Source organism: Sardina pilchardus, chromosome 4, assembly GCF_963854185.1.
Source record: "Sardina pilchardus chromosome 4, fSarPil1.1, whole genome shotgun sequence".
Classification (NCBI taxonomy): domain Eukaryota; kingdom Metazoa; phylum Chordata; class Actinopteri; order Clupeiformes; family Clupeidae; genus Sardina; species Sardina pilchardus.
Genome location: NC_084997.1, coordinates 3,739,858 through 3,759,963, shown reverse-complemented (window position 1 = coordinate 3,759,963; position 20,106 = coordinate 3,739,858). Strand labels below are relative to the sequence as shown.

Here is a 20,106-nt window from a genome sequence, read left to right as displayed (position 1 = left end):
TTGGGGAGGACCGCCAGCGTGTGTGTGTGTGTGTGTGTGTGTATGCATGTCCTCTGTGTGTGTGTGGCGGTGTTTATGTTTGTCTGAGTATGTTTGTCTGTCTCTATATCTGTGGGGTGTTCCTCTGAATGGTTTCCCACTTGTTTTTCTGTGCGTTTGGTGTGTTTTCCGTGCAAGTGTGTCTGTCCTTCCATTTTGAGTCATCTTCCCATTCCTGCGTCCAGCCCTCATTGTGCATGTGTTTAAAAGATTCTCTGTGACTGTGCTCTTCACAGCATGCACATTTCTCTCCATCAGCCTTCCTGTCTGTGTGACTGATAGTCCTTCAGTCTCCTCGCCCTGCGTGCCTCTTCCTGAGTGCGTCTGTCCTCCAGTTTGTGTCTGTCTGTCTGCCCTTCCCTCTATGTGGTCGTCTGGCAGGCGCAAGTGTGAGTGTGTGTGTGTGTGTGTGTGTGTGTGTGTAAGTAACACACTCACTTGTGTCAATCACAGAGTACTATGCAGCAGCACAGCAGCCCTTCTCATCAGAGTGAACTCGGCCACCCCCAGCCAGGATCGATAGAGTGTTTTGGTAATGCAGCCACACAGCATTCTTGTGGAAACTATTGCACCCCACGCTACGCAAAACAAATGGCCCGCGGCCGCCTCTGTGAGGGGCCGTTTGATGAAGCCAGGCTTCCGGAAGAATTGACCCTGGCGCTGGCACTGGGAAGTTCCACGGCTCAGCCTTTTGGGAGAGCGGGACTGAGAGCGGAGCGGGGTGGGGGTGGGGGAGGAATAATCAGCCACGTTTCCACGGATGATTTTTCCAGTGAGTCCGGACCTCCTTTCACCTCCAGAAATGTTCTAGAGGCCCAGGTTAGTGAGGGAGCAACAGCACAGTACAAAAAAATTGTAAAAATGGAAAACAAGCTCATATAAATTCATTTGTGGAAAAAAATCATTGCAACTGTTCCTCACTCCACCAAAGCAACCCTTGATATAGCGATTAAGTCAGAGCTTAAGAAGTGCACACCATGATTAAAGTGGTCAGGGGACCTCCCTGCGAGCAGCCACACAGCTCCTGGCTTTAACCCAACTCTGTCCTGGACTCCTGGCTATCTAGCGGTTGCACACACCAAGGACACATCTCAAATCAAGCTAGGGACCCTCTCTCTCAGCCCCTGCTGGACACACAGACACACGTGTGTATATATATATATATATATATAGGGAGCGAAAAATTACAAATTAGCTAAGGAAATTTGCCCCAACTGCCCTCTGCTCGGCTGGGTCCAATCAATGCTCAGACAGAGAGAGAGAGAGAGAGAGAGAGAGAGAGAGAGAGAGAGAGAGAGAGAGAGAGAGAGAGAGAGAGAGAGAGAGAGAGAGAGAGAGAGAGAGAGAGAGAGAGAGAGAGAGAGAGAGAGAGAGAGAGAGAGAGAGAGAGAGAGCATTAGGGCCTATTCAGCAGGTGCGGAGCCATCTCCTGGCCGGGCTGGGTGGAGGGGGAGGAGGAGGGGGAGGGGACAGGGCCTGGTCTCATCCCTCATCTCGCACACTAATTATATCAGGCGAATTAATCAGCTGAACCTGTAATTCCCCTCCCTCCATCGTGTAATCTGATTGGGAGTGGGAATGATCACATCATCTGCCTCGCCCGGTGGACTGAGCGGACCACACCGAGGGGGAGGGCCACAATTCAATTAGCATGATTTTCCCCACACACAGCGCAACACACCACAGGCCTTATTACAAACAGCCAACAAGAGTGGGGCCACAGGCAGCTGGGATGGGGACCATACTTGTGTGTACACATACTGTACACACACACACACACACACACACACACACACCCTTTCAAATATGAAGAGGTCAGACTTGTGTTTTTGGCAGCAGTCAGCCACTCTGATGAGGTATGGAAAATGCATGGTGTGCATATCTTGTGTGCCCAGAGTCCCCTGCATGGTGGGTTATTAATGCGTCCATATGGAGGGCTGTAATGGTGAACGGCAGCACTCAGAGAGCAACACAAATGGCCCTCACAGCGCGCTGAGGAACAGCGCTGGTGCATCTCTTGTGTGAGGCCTGAGACAGACGAGGTGAAATGTGTGACGATGAGTAGACAGGGATCTGAGGGAGCCCTCAAGAAAGGGCCTTTGTGTGTGTGTGTGTGTGTGTGTGTGTGTGTGTGTGTGTGTGTGTGCTACAGGAAAGAGGCAGCAGCTATGTTTAATGCCACACATGCCCTCATCAACAGCCGGCAGAGAACTGAGTCAGCTTGTTCCTCACTCAAGTTGCTCAGAGGATTCTTTGTGTGCGTGTGTGTGTGCGTGTGTGTGTGTGTGTGTGTGTGTGTGTGTGTGTGTGTGCACACATGTGTGTGCGCACGCATGTGCATGTGTGTGTCCAAGTGATTAAGTGAGCTGAAAGTGCCAGTCTCTGAGGGCCAGGGGCAGACTGACGATGGCACGTGCTCAACGCTCGACATGTCCTCTGAAACCGTGACACACACACACACACTTTCGTTCTTCTTCCCTCCCTCTCTTCTTCATGCAATGGACACACATACAAATGTGCATACTCTCTAATGTGCATACTCAAATAGTCTCTATCCCCCATACACACACACACACACACACACACCTGTGTACCCTCTATCAGCTGTGGTGATCCCATCAGCGGTAAGGGCCACCTGAGCTGCTTCTTGAAAAGCTGAAATCAGCACCTCTGGTGTGTGCTCTGTGTGCGTCTGCAGGCCTTGTCCTGATCTGATGGAGTGCTGGGGGCACGTCTGTGTGTGTGTGTGTGTGTGTGTGTGCGCTTCACGCTACACGCCTGGATGGAGCCCCAGTGGGGAGAGGCCAAGGAGAAGGAAAAGGAGGAGCACCAAGCAGGAGAAAAGTGCTAGCAGGCACACAGTGAAGGCCATGCCAACGCCAGGCTCCCACTGAGCAGCCACTAATGGGCTCAGCTCGGGCTCCGCCTGGCTCTGTGCAGCACAATCACTTGAACGCTGCGCAGGATGCCAAGGCACATCTGCATTGAGTATTGCAGATAACAAAACACAAAGACAAACTTGGCCCCTTTGGTAGAAATGGTAGAAAAAAAAATAGTCAAATAAGGATCTGCGATATGCATGACAGAAACCTGCTGTTTTTCTTTCAGTCCAATGACACAATTGCTTTAACATCTCTGCTTTTTCCAAAGCACACAGACCTTTGATATGAGAGCCGCTGGTTTCATAAGACTCTGCTCAAAACGCCGGAGTCTGATTCCTTGACTAAAAATAGCAAGAGGGAGAGACAGACAGAGAGGGGGTGAGAAGAAAAAGAAAAAAGCTCAAACGAATCAGAGACAATTTTCAGACAATGAAGCAAGTCTTCCTGCATTCAAGCCAATGCAATGCTGGGCTATCCTCATGTTACATTCTTCTCCCCATCTCTCTCACACACACACACACACACACACACACACACACACACACACACACACACACACACACACACACACACACACACACACACACACACACACACACACACACACACACACACACACACACACACACACACACACACACACACACACACACACACACACACACACACACACACACACACACACACACACACACACACACACACACACACACACACACACACACACACACACACACACACACACACACACACACACACACACACACACACACACATAATGCAAACCAGCTTGATTTGCATGAAGAGATAGCCTTCAAAACACTACAGCCATGTTTGTTTTTTCCTTTTGGTGCTCTTAGTGCTGAGGCCAGATCTCTTGGGCTTCAGGTCCTGTGCAGCATTATGGGCTAAGACCGGGAGGTAGCGGCCTCTCACTCTCCCCATTCACACAACCTGCTAGCACAGAGAGGCCATTCAATAATGACCTCATATCCAACATCACTCAGGGACAAAGCTAGGCTAGCGACAGGCCCAGATGGGGAAAAAGCCCTGCCTCACTTCTTTGAAATCCGACACACAGAAAGGGAACAGCGCCTTGACAGCCAGGAAGCGGGAACACTGGAGCACCCGTATAAAACAACCAAATGTGCTGCATCACTGGATTTCCATAAGTAGGGCCCAGAATGGGCAGGATGGGGAACATTTGCAAATTAGCAGCGTAACATTCCATGAGAGGCACAAAGAGCTAAAGCGTTTGTTCTGCGGCTGTTTGGGGGGGGGGATTACGCCATTGCTCCTGGTGCAGTGTGCAGCGCTAGCCGCCGCGTTTGGGAGCTCGCTAACAGAAAAGTAACCACAGTGACAGAAGTTAATAACGCATAAAAAGAGCACAGGGACCATGTGTTGGCCATTCGGAGGAGTTTTATAGGGGACCTATAAAATACGGGGGCTTGGCCTTCTTCCCCCTCACTTGTAAAAAAGAAATCTGTGAACACTTGCTTCGGAAAACTGAGCAGGGGCTCGGAGGTCGGCGCTGGGGGGAGATCAGAGGGAGCGTGCTCCGACAGCACTGCTGGGAACGAGCGCTCGCCACGGCACGTGTCTGCGGAGGTTATCGGCACACGCCGGAGCACACCAGACCACCACGGCCCACCCCCTGCCCCCTGACAGGTGTGTAAACACAGATGAGCCCACCACTCCAGTAAAGCCCATTACACAGTTACAGGCCCCACTACCTGCTTAGGAATTAAGAGAGATATTTTAATATTGTCCTCCCAATGAAAAATGGCCGTTCTATATAGTGTGGGACATTTGTGGGAGTTTTTTTTGCTGCACAGCACAAGATTTATGGCTGCCTGAATGGGCTGCATTCCTAATGGTGCTGAAGCATTAGACCTGGCACTGCAACCCAGCATTTCTTATCTGGAGAGTCATCTATCAGAGGAGCAGGGAGGAAGTAGAGCAGTGACCAGAAAACACACACACACACACACACACACACACACACACACACACACACACACACACACACACACACACACACACACACACACACACACACACACACACACACACACACACAGACACACACACACACACACACACACACACACACACACACACACACACACACAGTAGTGGGGGCAGATGTGTGGGGAGGTGGGGGTGACGGGGTAACTGCACAGACAGCGATAATGGGACAGGAGCCTTTGGCCAGGAGGGCCAGTGGCAGGGCTCCAAGAAGGAGGGCAGGAAGGGAGGAGGAGGAGGAGGAGGAGGAGGGTTGCTGGGTACCTCCCTCCCCCAACATGCTCAGCTGGGGAGTCAGGGAGGCGGGAGATGACTGTGTTTGGAGCCCAGAGCGATAGAGATGCACCAGAGCTAGTGCAGGTGCACCCGGAGCTCCTCCCCAGCGCTCCCCCAGCCTAGCTGATCAATAGCAGCCTTGGACCAGCCTGCAGTAATGAGTTAACGCTGCTGCTGCCACTTCTGCACACATTCTACACTTCCACTTCCAGCCAGGGATGCCACAGAGGAGTGAGGCAGGTGAAGAAACAGAAACATATTGAGCTGCTAAAGCTCACTCTGTTGACTTGAACAGCAGCAGCTGAAATTACACATTTGGATGTTTGCGTGTGCCATTTTAGCACAGTAACTTCGAAGAGGCATCACACACAATTGATCTTTGTCACTGAACCGGCAGCAAGCCCTCCCATATTTGGGCTGCAGCAGGGGCGCCTATGCAGAGCAGGGGCTTTGGCTGCTGCTGCAGCTGCAGCCTGTCTGGATGGTGGCAGCGCTAGCGGTGGAGGTGGAGGCCTGGCCTCTGCAGTGGAACCCTCCCACCTGATGGCCATCACTCCTGCCAGCACTGCACTAAAACCCTCATTACGCTAATGGAGAGAGAGGGAGAGAGAGAGGGAGAGAGGGAGAGGGAGTGTGTGAGAGAGAGAGGGAGAGAGAGAGGGAGTGTGTGAGAGAGAGAGGGAGAGAGACAGAGAGAGAGAGTGTGAGAGAGAGAGTGTGAAAGAGAGAGAGATACAGAGAGATACAGATAGAGAGAGAGAGAGAGAGAGAGAGAGAGAGAGAGAGAGAGAGAGAGAGAGAGAGAGAGAGACACCGTCCAGTGAGGCGGAAGCCCGGTGCCTGCCAAGTCGGGCATCAACAGTGTGACAGTGACACCCCTCCTGAGAAGTCATTTCCTTAATACGGGTGCCAGCGGTAATGGACAGCGCACCACACACGGCCACGCTGTCAGCCTCGTCCGGCCAGCCGCCGCCGGCCCTGCCCCGCCCGCCGCCCGAAGAGAAGAAAACAAGCTCAAGCTGGCCAGCGCGATGTGCGGGGGAGGGAGGTGGCAGAGCTAGCATATGGTATAGCATACTGATTCTAACCCACATCGAGAGGCACCCGAGGCCAGCACCAGCCCACACATTTACAGGAGAGAGGGAGGGAGGGGGGGGGGAGAGAGAGAAACAAACTAAGAGAAAATGAATAAGCAGTGTATTTCTGCATCCGCCTCTCTACCATTGTCAGCCTGCTTGGCACAAGCTAAAGGTTACCATCTTCCAAAAGCGGCCCCCTCCTCAATGCAAACTATTAACAAAAGCCCTTCCTGAAAGAGCAAGTGAAAGGGATCCATTTACCAAACAAAGGGATACTATTTCCACTGGTGAGTACAAAGAAGAGGACCGCTACTTTGTGTTTGTTTGCATCAGCTTTAATGATTCCCTCTCAACAAGAGCACTGCGGGGAAGTTCCTTATAGAGCAAAACACACAAGGTACAGTACAAGCCATCATCCTGTACAGAAAAATGGGGCTGAAAACTTTAAGAAAAAGTGGAAAAATGAAGGACTTCCTGCTGTTTCAGCGCTCCTAAAATAGCACCTAGACAGAGACGGTGTGCAAGGCAGCAACACCTGGGAGAATACTTAAAAAAAGGTGCGTCGTCTCTTAATTCCAGCACTGACGCAGAGTGAGCAATGCCCATGATTGGCTGCTCATTACCAAAAAGACAGGAAAAGCGGCCAGTGGCATATCAGGGTTGGAATGTGATCCGTCATCTAATCGCATACAGACAACTCACACCGTCTGTCTAGAAGCCCTGCGCCACCAGGTGACAACACGAGACCTATGATATTAATAACATTATTAATAAATCATGCCAACGCTTTAATACTTAAAAAGGAAGCTTGGGTTCCCACACTAAACTGATTCGGCTTTGCGTCCATGAAGCAGCCTCATATCAGTCATATCAGACATCAGATACGCTGTGCAGGTGTCACGAGATCTACAGCTGTTCAGTGGCACTTCTCTCACACAGAGAGAGAGAGAGTCTGTGTGTTCTGCATGAGAACCCTCTCACCTCTCTCTCTCTCTCGCTCTCTCTCGTGATGGGATGGCGGTGAGAATGCAGGGGAGAATGGACTCACCGTTGCGTTGGGTGGACGCTGAAGCGTTGCTGTGGGCTGTGCGCTGTCTCGCCGCTCCTCCAGAGGCCCCTCGCTGTCGCTCACGCACACTCACACCTGAAACACAAGACGGGCGCGCAGGTGAGCACCGATGGAAAGCACCGAGCACAAACAAACAGCACATTCACTTCCACACGACCCGCTCCTCCCACTGATCTGGGACCTGTGAGGCCAGCGAGGTGTGCCCGTTTCATAGGGTTCAAAACACGGCACAGGGCCCTGATTAGATCACCTCAATGGGCAGCCAAAAGGGAAAAGCAGAAATGAACAACAAGAAAAAAAAGCAAACAAATAAGCAAATAAAAACACACGCAGCAACAGTGCGGCTCCCTGCAGGCCGCTTTGTAAACAGCACATGTGGATAATTGCACATGGCAAGAGGAGCAACAAAGTGACCAAACATGTTGTACCTACCCCAGCAGGGCACGGGCAAACGAGAGCATAAACACACATGCACGCACAGGCTAACATTTAAACACTGCCCACGGCATTCACACACACACCACAGCGCCAGAAGAGCACCAGTGTTTCCGGATAGGATATTACTGTCAATCCTTGTTAATGTAGGTGGTCTGAAATAAACCACACTGAAAAAAACACACAGCGGGAGAAGGGGGGAAAAGTCTCCCTTGAGGGGGTCAGGAAATAAAGCCTTTAAAAAGCTCTTTTGTGCAAGGCCAAAAAACAGGCCTCTATAGCATGCATGCAGACACACACACACGGATACACACGGATGCAAGTGCACACACACACATTCCATGATTGGACCAGACTCCGCTCAGTGGGATGTGTGGGGCTTGCTGGGAGCTGCATCTTGACAGAGGCTCTCGGGAGACGGGCCGCACATCTGCACACGGGCTCCCCAATGGAGTGACAGTATAGCTATGCATTATTAAGAAGACATAGCGTGCTGTTCATTAGAGAGTGCATATGCTCCCGCTCAAGCATTCCGCCACCATCAATCCACTGCAGCAGGGGAACAGAGCAAACCTCTGGTGTTTCAGCCTCTCCATGACAAATGGGGGGACAATACATGGAGGAAAACACATTAAAAGTGAGTGCCACCAATAACAAGGTTGTAAGCTGTAGAATGATATAAACAGATGTAATAAAATCAAATCCATAACGATGTGATCTCATCGAGGCTATTTCAAGTCACTCTCTTAAAAGGTCAAGCACATGCATTTGCGTGTTTCACCTTAAGTGTGAAAATATCTGGGTGTAATCCCAAACACGAAGGCAGCTGTTTACTTCACCTTTTGGGTAACATAAAAAAGTATGCTGTGCGCAATATTTGAATTTGGAAAGGCATCGTGAGAAATTCTGAGAACCTCTCAGCTAAAAAGGCAGAGCGAGCTGTTTGGGATTCAAGGCACTCACACAAGGTGCTTCAAATAACATCTTGGAAATCTCCACAGCCATGTTTTTGAGATGAGGATCCACACAACCCCCCCGCCCCCCACCCACCCACCTTACCCAGGGGAGGGCTCCCTTTACGGCATAATCATCTCAGCTCTCCAGCGTGCCCATTAATCAGAGCAGCATCCACACTGTACCTGTGCAGCCCTGCTGGGACTGGGAGTGCTGCACTCTCCTTCAGCTGCCTCTCCACAGGCCCTGTGCACTGCACTGCTCATCTCCAAAAGCATCCCAAACACCAGAGGGCCTCACAATGCGTTACCAGGAACAGCAAACGGAGTAGAAAACTGGGCTTTGACTGCCATGTGTCATTTTCAAGAGTGCTCGTCTTGGATTGTCTTTGTTATTGTAAGTGGCATGAGGCACACACAGGTCTGTCGATGGGAAAGGGCTCAATAGGGGATTGAAAAGAACACAACCTCATGATTGCTTTGTGATCGGCGGGCCTGCAGCGCACACAACCCAGAGGAAAGAGGTCTGTCTCGGCTCCGCGGGTTAAATCAACCAGCCCGTCTCCTTCGCGGTCATTGGAAGCGTACGTTTACGCTACTGAGCCAAGCTCTTGTGCACACAAACACACACGCCTACCATACACACACTTTTCAATTGGCATCCTTTAATTGCTGCCATAATCAATTTGTGGTGTGCAAGCAAAGGTAATTTCGAAAGCTGGGGTATTCTTAAAATTGCAATTCACAAAACCCATCATTTAACTTGACGGAGAGGCTCGACTTGAGGCATAATTAGAAAAAGATTGTGCATGGTCTCACTCGGGCTCGGCAGAGAGGGGTAGGGTGTGTGTGCGTGTGTGTGTGAGAAAGAGAGCGACAGAGACAGACAGACAGTCAGAGAGAGAGAGAGAGAGAGAGAGAGACAGACAGAGTACTGGGTAGGGGATGGTTTGAATGAGATAAGGCAAATTTAAAAACTCCTTTTTTCTGACTCAATTTGGCTGGCCAGAAATATCCAGGAACTATTTCAACACGGCTGGCTCCCCTGCAAATGCCAATGAATTTGTGACTGAGCCATCAAACGAATAAATAATCACAGATAAACAACGGCTATGGATAGGCATTTCAATCACCTTTCAGTCAGCGAAGATCCGACAGCAAAGCTGCCGGTAAAGTGAGAAGAAACACACACACATACACAAACACAAGGTATCAGTGAGAGGTATACATTGGGTCAAAGTGCTTGCTTGGTTTCAGGCCATGGGGTGAACTTTAGGATTAGGTTTCTACCAATAAATAAAGGGGGAAAAGAGAGAAGGAAGAAAAGAAGAGACAAAGACATACACACAGGGGAAAAGAGAGAGAGAGAGAGGGAGGGAGAGAGAGCGAGAGAGAGGATCCTCTTTCTAAGTGACGTTAGATCCCATGAGACTGAGGCTCACCTCCAGCTGTGTGGAAGCGAGCGTCTCTCAGAGCAATGCCAAGGAAAAGACGACTGCCCCCTTTTAGTGCTTTTCAGATTTGTGGGGCAAGGCGTCAGGCTTTTTATGATGTGTCAAACATCGCAGAACAAACCAACTGGAGCGTGCAAAGTAGCCTGCACAAACACCATAAATACAACAGCAGAAGCCTGTATTTAGGTTGCCCAATCACAGAACACGAGTGATTAACTTCAGTGATCTGAAGATCTGACAGTTTAGGCTGATGATCTCCACATTTAAAAAGCTTGACGTGAAGATTCCTCAGCGTGGCTGGAACGCTCCTTAGGAACAAAAGCATGACCGATCGCGACCGGTCAACACAACGGGCTTCCATTTACTTATTCAGAACAAAAACCTCAAGTCATTGTGCACCAGAGCACCAGCCAGAAAGCACTAGTCGACTCCAGATGACTCTGCTGGCGATGTCTGCGGATTATTTTCATAGCTCCGAATTAAAGATTAATAGGTGCGACATAAAAAGGGCTGTGAGCACAACGTCAGCTTGCCTGAGTTCACCCGGAGTGCAGGACCCATCCCGTCGAACCGCTGCTGGAAAGTTAACAGACCACTTTGCCAACTCCTCTGCTCGTGAGAACGGCACAGCCACTTTTATCGCGGAGCACGGATGGATGCCCCCAAACTTTCCAAGAGTTTAACCGCAGTAGCAGCGACTACATTTACTGCGGTTAGCGGTGACACCATTTTCACCTCTGCACTAAGTCTGCATGAAACCTCAGCATCTGCAATTCAGATCAGCTAGACACTCGCCGAGCGCGCCGTCCTCCTTCCAAAATAGCCTGCGATTTTCTTTACAACTAAACACACCGTTAATTCGGGGGTTGAGAAACAATGGGCTCCTTTTTAGAAATGCAAATCTTAAATCACAGAGCCCACAATCGATGCGGTGTACTGGGTGTCTGAGGAACGTGGAGGATTTTGTTTGTATGGCTCCCATCCACATTCCTTAATGGCTGTGTGTGGACACTGCTATGCACACTGACCTAAGAAAGGGCACAGAGGCGTAATGCAATGCAATGCAATGCAGTAATGATCAGGATGTCCATAACAGGGACTTCATTGAGATGCATTCAAGACAACCATACAAGACTCCTTGGCTGAGCTAAAACATACCTCCTTTATATGCTCAAAAGTTCCATAGTGCTTTTGCTGGTCTAGAGGCATTATCTAGGCCCTAAATGTGGCCACTATTCAAGTACATGCCCTGAAGTATCCTCTGTCCCTGTTCTCCAGCCTTTTGACACAAAAGAATTTGAAATCTCAAAATGACAATGACCACCGGGCCATTGTGAAAGGATTCTGCTGTTCGTGGCCATTTCAGTCACCTTCATTTCACCTGAGAGAGGGGGCCTGGCTGACAATAAGCCTATTAACCTAACAGGCACTTGATATCTGCGCGGCATGATATGGGTCAAGAGGTAATGTAATCTGAGTTTCTCTGTGGCTTTGCAGACAAGACAGAATTAAGACATTACAGGACTAATGAGGCTGGGGCTGCCACACTGGAGCAGTGGAGTCAGCACTCCGCCAGTTTGCAGTCCCCTTTTCATGCGCACTCAAGCAGCACAGCCTGGTAAAGGAAGAATCACACACACACACACACACACACACACACACACACACACACACACACACACACACACACACACACACACACACACACACACACACACACACACACACACACACACACACACACACACACACACACACACACACACACACACACACACACACACACACACACACACACACACACACACACACACACACACACACACACACACACACACACACACACACACACACACACACACACACACACACACACACACACACACACACACACACACACACACACACACACACCTCCCAGAACCCATGGAGGAGCACACGCACATGCGCACACACACACAATGTTGAAGCATTTTGGTGTGAAAGTATTTCTGGCTGTACAGCCTTCCTCTCTGGCCTTGCTCCATCTGTTAATGCTCTGGGTGCGCTGGTATTAGTTGGGCTACATTCATTTGAGATGGATGTAAAAATTCCACTAGTCTGGTCTCGGCAGGAAAGGAACATCCACCTGAAAGAATCGTACGTGCTTCTAGCAATGGTGTTCAGGTAGGTAGCTATTTATTCAATGGGATATCTGCCTCGCTGTATGCCCAGTCGGTTTCCCCGTCCTTGCCCTGCTCCTTGCCCTGCTCCTTGTCCAGCTGGAGCCAGCGCTACCCGCCTGCCATGTCAGCACCCCCCTCCGCCCCCCCACCCTCATTAATACTCCCCAAACATGATTTATTATTTATTGCAGCAGAATGTCTACAAGGGCCCCGGCCGGCTTGATGGATATCCGCGGGCTCGAGGGCCATTACTTCCCACGTGTCATATTGAATTCTACAGGGGTGTACTCCATTTTCACTCCTGCTCCCAGCATGGTGAGCGCAGCAGGAGGGACGAGCTGACCTGTCACAGCGACACGGGCGGAGAGAAAGAAGCGCAGGAGAGGAGAGGAGAGCAGGAGAGGTGCCATGGGGATGGTGTTCTGCTGGAATGCCAAGAAGATGCATGCAGCACTCCACCCAACAAACAAGTCAGCACCATTACGGTGATGGGAACAGTAACAGTCATAGTTATGGCCACCATAGGAATACCAGAAGACCTAACGGGTGACTCACCTTCATCAAAGTGTATACACAAGAACTTAGAAGACCACAGACTAGAACTTAGAACACAGACAAGGACTTAAAAGATAATAGACTAGAACTTAGAAGAACACAGACAAGGACTCAGAAGACCATAGACTAGAACTTAGAAGACCATAGACTAGAATTTAGAAGAACATAGACTAGAATTTAGAAGAACATAGACTAGAACTTAGAAGACCATAGACTAGAATTTAGAAGAACATAGACTAGAATTTAGAAGAACATAGACTAGAATTTAGAAGAACATAGACTAGAACTTAGAAGACCATAGACTAGAATTTAGAAGAACATAGACGAGGACTTTGAAGAACACAGACAAGTGCTGGAGCTGATTAGCTTCAGCAGGATTGTTATCAATGAACTATGAAGCTGTGATGTTAATTTCTCGATCCTGCTGGGAAGACTGTTTGTATATTTAATTGAGCGCCGGCTGCTTTAAACTTCAGTGCTCACTGTGAGGCTTCCACTTTGCGCCAATAAGGCGGCAGCTTGGTCTTCCCAATCAGCCCTGATGGAAGGGTCTCACCTACAAGGCGGCAGGGAGGCAATAAAAAGACAGCGGGAAGGAGAGGCTGCTGCCACACTGAAGGGGCTGCTATTTAAGCACAACGCTGTCACATTTCACCACCCAATGTCACCAAGAAGACATCATGGCACAGGGAGAGAGCCAGGGAGGAAAACAATTAGTTTTTACTAGTGGCTGTATAGACTCTTTTAAATGAGATGATGGTGGAGTCTACTCGTGATGTTAGTAACGCAGCAAGGAACTAGTGGTAAGACAGGGAAAAAAAGAGAGAGAAAATGGAGAGATAAACAGAAGGAGGGAGGGAGGGGAGAGAAAGTGAGGGTGAAAAAGAGGGGGCCAAGGGGTGAAGGGCAGTTTGTTTATCAGAGAATTTTGAAAGCAACGGGGTGGAGCTAGCAGATGGAGTTTAATTAGCCAACTGGCAGAGAGCAGGACGGCCTGGGCCGAACACACTGACTCAGCATAAACACTCCCCTGTGTCTACCACATGAATACCACACACACACACACACACACACACACACACACACACACCGTGCCTCCCACATAAATAACCTTCATTGATACCTCCCTGATGTGGCATTGCAAGGAATTGCTTACCCCATCCTGGCAGATCTCTCACTCACACACATGAAAATACAAGAAAGGAAGGAACACACACACACACACAGACACACACAAGTTAATTTACTCGAACACACACACGGACACCCACGTTCATTTACCCCAAAGGCTGTTTCTTCCCATGCCAACATACAGACTGGGGCGCTGGCCTGCACTGGGACATTGATTCACCTCCCTTTCAGTCAGGACATTCAGGAGGCCACCCATTACAGGTCTATCAGGCTAATATCCGTGCCGGTGACGCACAACAATTTCCTGCAAAATTCCAGCTTTCCTCATTTTCCCGCAGCACATCTGACGGTGCTCGGAGGATATCCACAGCAGTGGCACCGAGGGACGGACATCGGGAAGCTCTTAAGTCTCTACCGACGTTTTTTTTCACGAAAGAGCTACTGTACCCGTATATGCACGCGCGTGCGCCTCCAAGTTGAGCTTGGCACTCAGGATGAACTCTCGTCGCAGGAAAGCGCTGGCTCTTAATTCCGTTTCACGCTCACTGCGGAGCGCCACGTTGCCAGGGATCAGTAGCAGTTAGCCAGCGACATAACAAACAACCACAACCACCACAACAACAACAACAATAAAAAAAAAAAATACGAAAGCAAAACAAGCCATGCGGGGTGATCCCTCCCATCCATCACGCTAACCTGCCTGCTGGGATACAACTTGCATCGCACTGCATCCATCACCACAGCAAAAACAAAATCCAATATGGGTCTATTCAATATCATAGCCAGCAATGAGTGATGTGTGCACGGTGGCAACGGATATAAATAAATATATCAAACGATAGGCCCCGACCCTCCTCCCCAGCTAATGAAAAGACATAAATGTGTCAGGCCATCAAATGATGGTCGTCAGCATCTCATTATCCTCTAAACACAGACCAAGTGTCACATCAGCTGGGAGAGGGGCAGGATTCTCCACAAGCCAATCAGGCCTGGGGGCCCAAGAAAACTAGAATGCAGAATGACTCAAATGCACTCATTAGAGAATTGGGGGGCATATTTGCATTAAAGGCAGACTGCCTATGCAATGTCTATATGAACCCTGACAGCTCATTATGCAACAACAGAGTAATGTAAGGCTCGGTGCATATATGACGTCTCCTCTCATCTCCACGCACGGCCATCATGGCTGGAGTTTAGCGTGTGGACGTGTGTGGGAACGGCGCTGTGGAGCTGCACACATCACACCGTAGCAGCAGGCTAGTGGAGCGGAGCAGCAGCGCTCATGTCCATGCGCACATTCCCCCCGGCGCCTCGCCTCGCTCTGCTCCAGCTCCAGCTCCCAAGAGAAGCAATCATTAGTGATCTGCAGCGCCATCGATCTGGAGCCAGGCCGCACAACAGTGGCTGACCCCCAGACACACACACGTACGTACACACACGTGCACACACACACACACATACGGACGTAGGCAAACAGACACACACACAGGTTCAATGGGAAAGTGATTAGCACAGGTCATGTGAGCACTTAACAGAGCGAGAGCGTGAGAGAGCGTGCGTCAGCGCGGTGGCGTACAGTACAGGCTGCAGGCCGCTCCTCTCAGCAGAGCCAGAGTTCAGCGCGCCGCGCTGGTGGACTGCTGCTGCTGCTGCTGCTGGGATGCTAGGGCCAGAGCGAGGAGGAGGAGGAGAAGAGGAAGAGGAAGAGGATGTGCATGGCGTGAGCCGGGGTTGGAGTGGGCGCCTCGCTCCCCACACACTGCTCCACTTAGCGGGGCATCCTGCAGCGCCCTTGGGGTCGGCTCGTTAGCTTCCTGCACGCCGCCGCGCACATATGTCTCCCAAATAAATAAAAAGCACTGGCACTGGGCTAGCGCTCATCTACTGAGCCACTGTAGGCACAGGAAATGAAATTAATGTAGCGACGGTGGTGTGTGTGTGTATGTGTGTGTGTGTGTGTGTGTGTGTGTGTGTACACACATCATCTGGTATGTGTCAAGGAGCATACCTCCATATGGAGCTGGGTTGAATGTCTCAGGGCTTGACTCCACTGCATGATGCTGGTTTAGTGCTCTTAAGAGTGCTACACTAAAAGCTTTGTTGGGAAGAGGCAGGTGTGGATAAAACACATCTACTAGTCGAAGCCTGCCTGGGATGTCTTCCACCTGTTCAGCAGAAATTCAATTCCCCAATACCACACACACACACACACACACACACACACACACACACACACACACACACACACACACACACACACACACACACACACTAATGGCTCTTGTCCCACATACAGTCAACGTTCTGGACACCGTGCAAACACCATAAATCAGGGCCAAGATCATCTTCCTGTCGCAAGACAAGACAAAAAGACAAAAAGCAAGGAAGACAAAAAAGCACGGAAGGCTTTCTTTTCACCCCCACACTCCACACACATGCACACACTCCACACACACACACAGTCCATCCCTCACTGGTGCCTGTGGAAGATAGCACTTCTGGAGAACAAGGAGGTCAGAGAGAGGTGCGTATGCCAGCTGAGTGTGCAATGCGACATTCCAACGCTCCTGACCTGCACGGAGAGGGCAGGTGAGATGAGCTCCTTGGCCTGGCTGGGATATTAATAGGCTCCGTGCTGGTGCCATGTGAACAGCTGAGGAAGCCTCTCCGAGCGCTGCATCCATATTTATAGGAGGAGCGGAGCGAGGAGGGGCCGCCAGTGGAGCCCAGCGATGCCTTTTATTGTGGCAGGACAAATAACACGCAAGCAGCAGACCTGGCCTGCTACATAGTGGTACACAAGCACACAAACACACACCATGCATGCAGACACACATAAGCACACCCACACACACTTCGATTTCTAATAACCTAGCTAAAGGTTTCACCCTTTCCCTCTCCAGCATGGACATCATGCACACAAGCAGGGCCATGCCAGCATCTCCATTTTACTGAGCCATTAGTTTCTCCTGCGCTTCTGGCTTCCTCAGCCACCATGACGCTAGTTTAGAGATGGTGATGTGGTGATGTGGTGATGTGCTAAAGTGGCTGTGACAGCAGAATGTGTCCATTTATACAGCAAAGGTAAACACATAGTTTCCTGACTGCCAATGCATTTCATTATCAGTCTGTGAAGGTCAGGCAAAGTAGAAAAGAACATTATGAATCCCTGATCAGTGGGATTGGTTAGGCTGGCTCAGTGATTTAAAGAGTAACACCAAGTCTATGCCAATTAGGATGCTAGGGGTTGGAAATATTTCCCAGTTGTGAGTACCGAGACTCTTCACAACGTGAAACGAAGTGAGTGAGTCTGGGGAAACCAGGCTACCATTTATCCCCTATTATTCATTAAGGAGAGAAGAGCAGTGGTAAAAGAAGGCAAAGAGAAGGAAAGAGGAAGAGAGAGAGGGAGAGAGAGAGAGAAGGAAAGAGAAAGGGGGAATGAGAGAGAGAAAGAGAGAGTGCACAACCTATCCTCAGGCAGTGAGCCATAGGCAGGAGGAGCGGTTGTGCAATGACTTAAAGCCGTCACTCCCATCATGGCTATTGAGAGGAGAGGAGGAGGAGGCACAAACAACACCGCCTCGCAGGGCCTTGAGTCACACAGGAACGAGGGAACCGAGGAAGTGGTGGGCGGCAGGGTGTGCCACCCACACACACACACACACACACACACACACACACACACACACTCACGCCACATGTGGGTAAAGAAGGGTGGGGATGGGAAGCCAGGCGGAGAGGCCGCTGCGGGCCAGAGTGTAGACGTACCTCCACACGGCCCCAGGGCCAGCAGCGGACCAGCCATGCAAGGCCACAAGGTCGTCTGCTGACCTCAGCGCCTGAGTAATCACACAAGTCATTAACCTCTGACAAACTGCTTAGACCCTGACAGAAACATTAATATGTGTGTGTGTGTGTGTGTGTGTAAGACGGAGGGAGAGAGAGAGAGAGAGAGAGAGAGAGTGACTGATGCAGAGAGAAATAAACATGGATGGGTGTGTGTGTGTTTGTGTGTGTGAGTGAGTGTGTATTTATTTTGCGGGTGGGTGTGCGAACCTCTCTGTAATGGACTTGAACTAGTCCTGCGAGAGGAATGTCTGGGCCAGTGAAAATTCCAGGGAGAAGGCCGTGGTCACTGACGACTCCTAACCACTTAGTCCTGTGTACGCCAAGGAAGGGTTTGAGTGTGTGTGTGTGTGTGTGTGTGTGTGTGGACTCTGTGATGGTCCATGTCTGGAGGGTCTCGACAGACTTCACTATCAATAAACCCATCTGGTCCTTCACACAGTCCTTAAGTCTGTAGTCAAACGGCTACTTTTAGCATAGACCGCGTATTTCTCAAACGTCAATAAGTCACATTGATCCCAATAAAACATGAAATTAAATATCGACCGACCTTCTTCCAGGCTCGCCGAGAAAACCCAAATGCTACAACGTGGAGAGGAGCAGCAGCAGACAAATCAAAAGCTCCAACACGCAGACGCTGAAGTGACCGGGGCTCTGGAGAGCACCATCCAGGGAGCTGCTGCATGCGAGCACACACTCCTAATGTGATGAGGGGGGGGCACTTGAGGGCCTCGACGTCATCCTGCCCCACTGTACTGCAACCTACTCCCCCGAGAGGGCCGACCTCCCTTCACTCCAGTGCACAACGCAGCGCAGCACTCTACCCCCTGGTCCATCACCCTCAGTCATGGGTCAGTGCTGATCCACAGTCACCGCCCCCACAGAGTGCTGCAGCCTGGGCCGTATAAAAGCCCAGCGCACGTGGCCTGCCAGCCTTTACGTACGGACAGTAGAAATGTAGCATGCTCTTTGGAACATCTGTCCGTGCGGCAGGAGATAAAGCGCCGCTGAAGGCAGCCCATTCAGCATGAGGAGAGGGGGGGGGGGATCTCCCAGGAATGAGCCCCACGGAAGGCAGCCGCATGCTCTGGCCATTCCTGAGGCATCAGCGATTTTTCTGCTTGTCTCCGTTTGATGTGCTTTCCCCTTAATCTCCCCGCGGCCTGTCTACCTTACATAAAGGCACACGCGCTCAAGAGGATCCGTTTATTCATTCATTTATGCACTCATTCATGGGGAGGCGAGAGCGCTGCCTCCCCCACCGACTCCATATGGTGATTATATTACACTCCAGTGCTGATACGCAGCCCACTTGCAAATACTCCAGGCGGGCATCGATTAAACCTATAGCTCCCAACTCAAGCACACATGTGGGCCCATAAACCTCTACCTCCCCACAATACAAAGACATCTAAAGCTGCAAGTGCCCACACAGGCACACATGAGAACTGAAGCCAGTACCTGCGTACACGCGCGCACACACACACACACACACACACACACACACACAGCATATAAACATGAAAGCCAATTTGTGCGCTCATACTGTAATTTTGGTGGACCAGAAAAACAGAGCATTTGCCCAACATCCGCTGTCTGGAAATAGAGTGGTATGTGTGTGTGTGTGTGTGTGTGTGTGTGTGTGTGTGTGTGTGTGTGTGTGTGTGTGTGTGTGTGTGTGTGTGTGTGTGTGTGTGTGTGTGTGTGTGTGTGCCCTGCTGCCTGCCCTGATCTCTCCAAACTATCTCGCGCCTCACTTCTCCTCCAACTCATTTTCCTGGGAAAATAGAAAGATGAAATTTGCAGCTACACAAACAAACCCTGTGGCTGGCAAGCTGAAAAAGGAAGAAATGGACAACAATCTCAAAATCAAGACAAGCACAACACACTGGTGCGTCCACTTTGAAGGTGCTTCAATAGCAGCCTAAGAGGAATCCCATTATTTTTGGTGTGTGTGTGTGTGTGTGTGTGTGTTCAGTTGCATCTTACACCTGCCCAGGGACTGCAGAAGGAAATTGGCTAGTAGCTAAATCCGGTACGACATCTTTCCCCTCTTTGTGATTAATGCATCTTGTACATGGTCCCTGTAATAAATGAACGTAACAAACTAAACTATACTTAAATCTGCCTCCTCAAGTCAACAGAGAGCAAAACAAACAAGCAATGGAAACACCAAGTCAGGAGGGAA

At 50.2% G+C, this 20,106-nt stretch overlaps 1 protein-coding gene across 2 annotated transcripts in view; it reads right to left on the bottom strand.

The window, feature by feature from the left end:
- Positions 1–20,106, bottom strand: part of adarb1b (adenosine deaminase RNA specific B1b) — a 105,916-nt gene that overhangs the window by 60,386 nt on the left and 25,424 nt on the right. For both annotated transcript variants that reach the window (XM_062533752.1, XM_062533753.1), the window contains exon 2: positions 7,356–7,451. The gene's annotated coding sequence lies outside the window, so the exon portion shown is untranslated. The remainder of the gene's footprint in view (positions 1–7,355; positions 7,452–20,106) is intronic.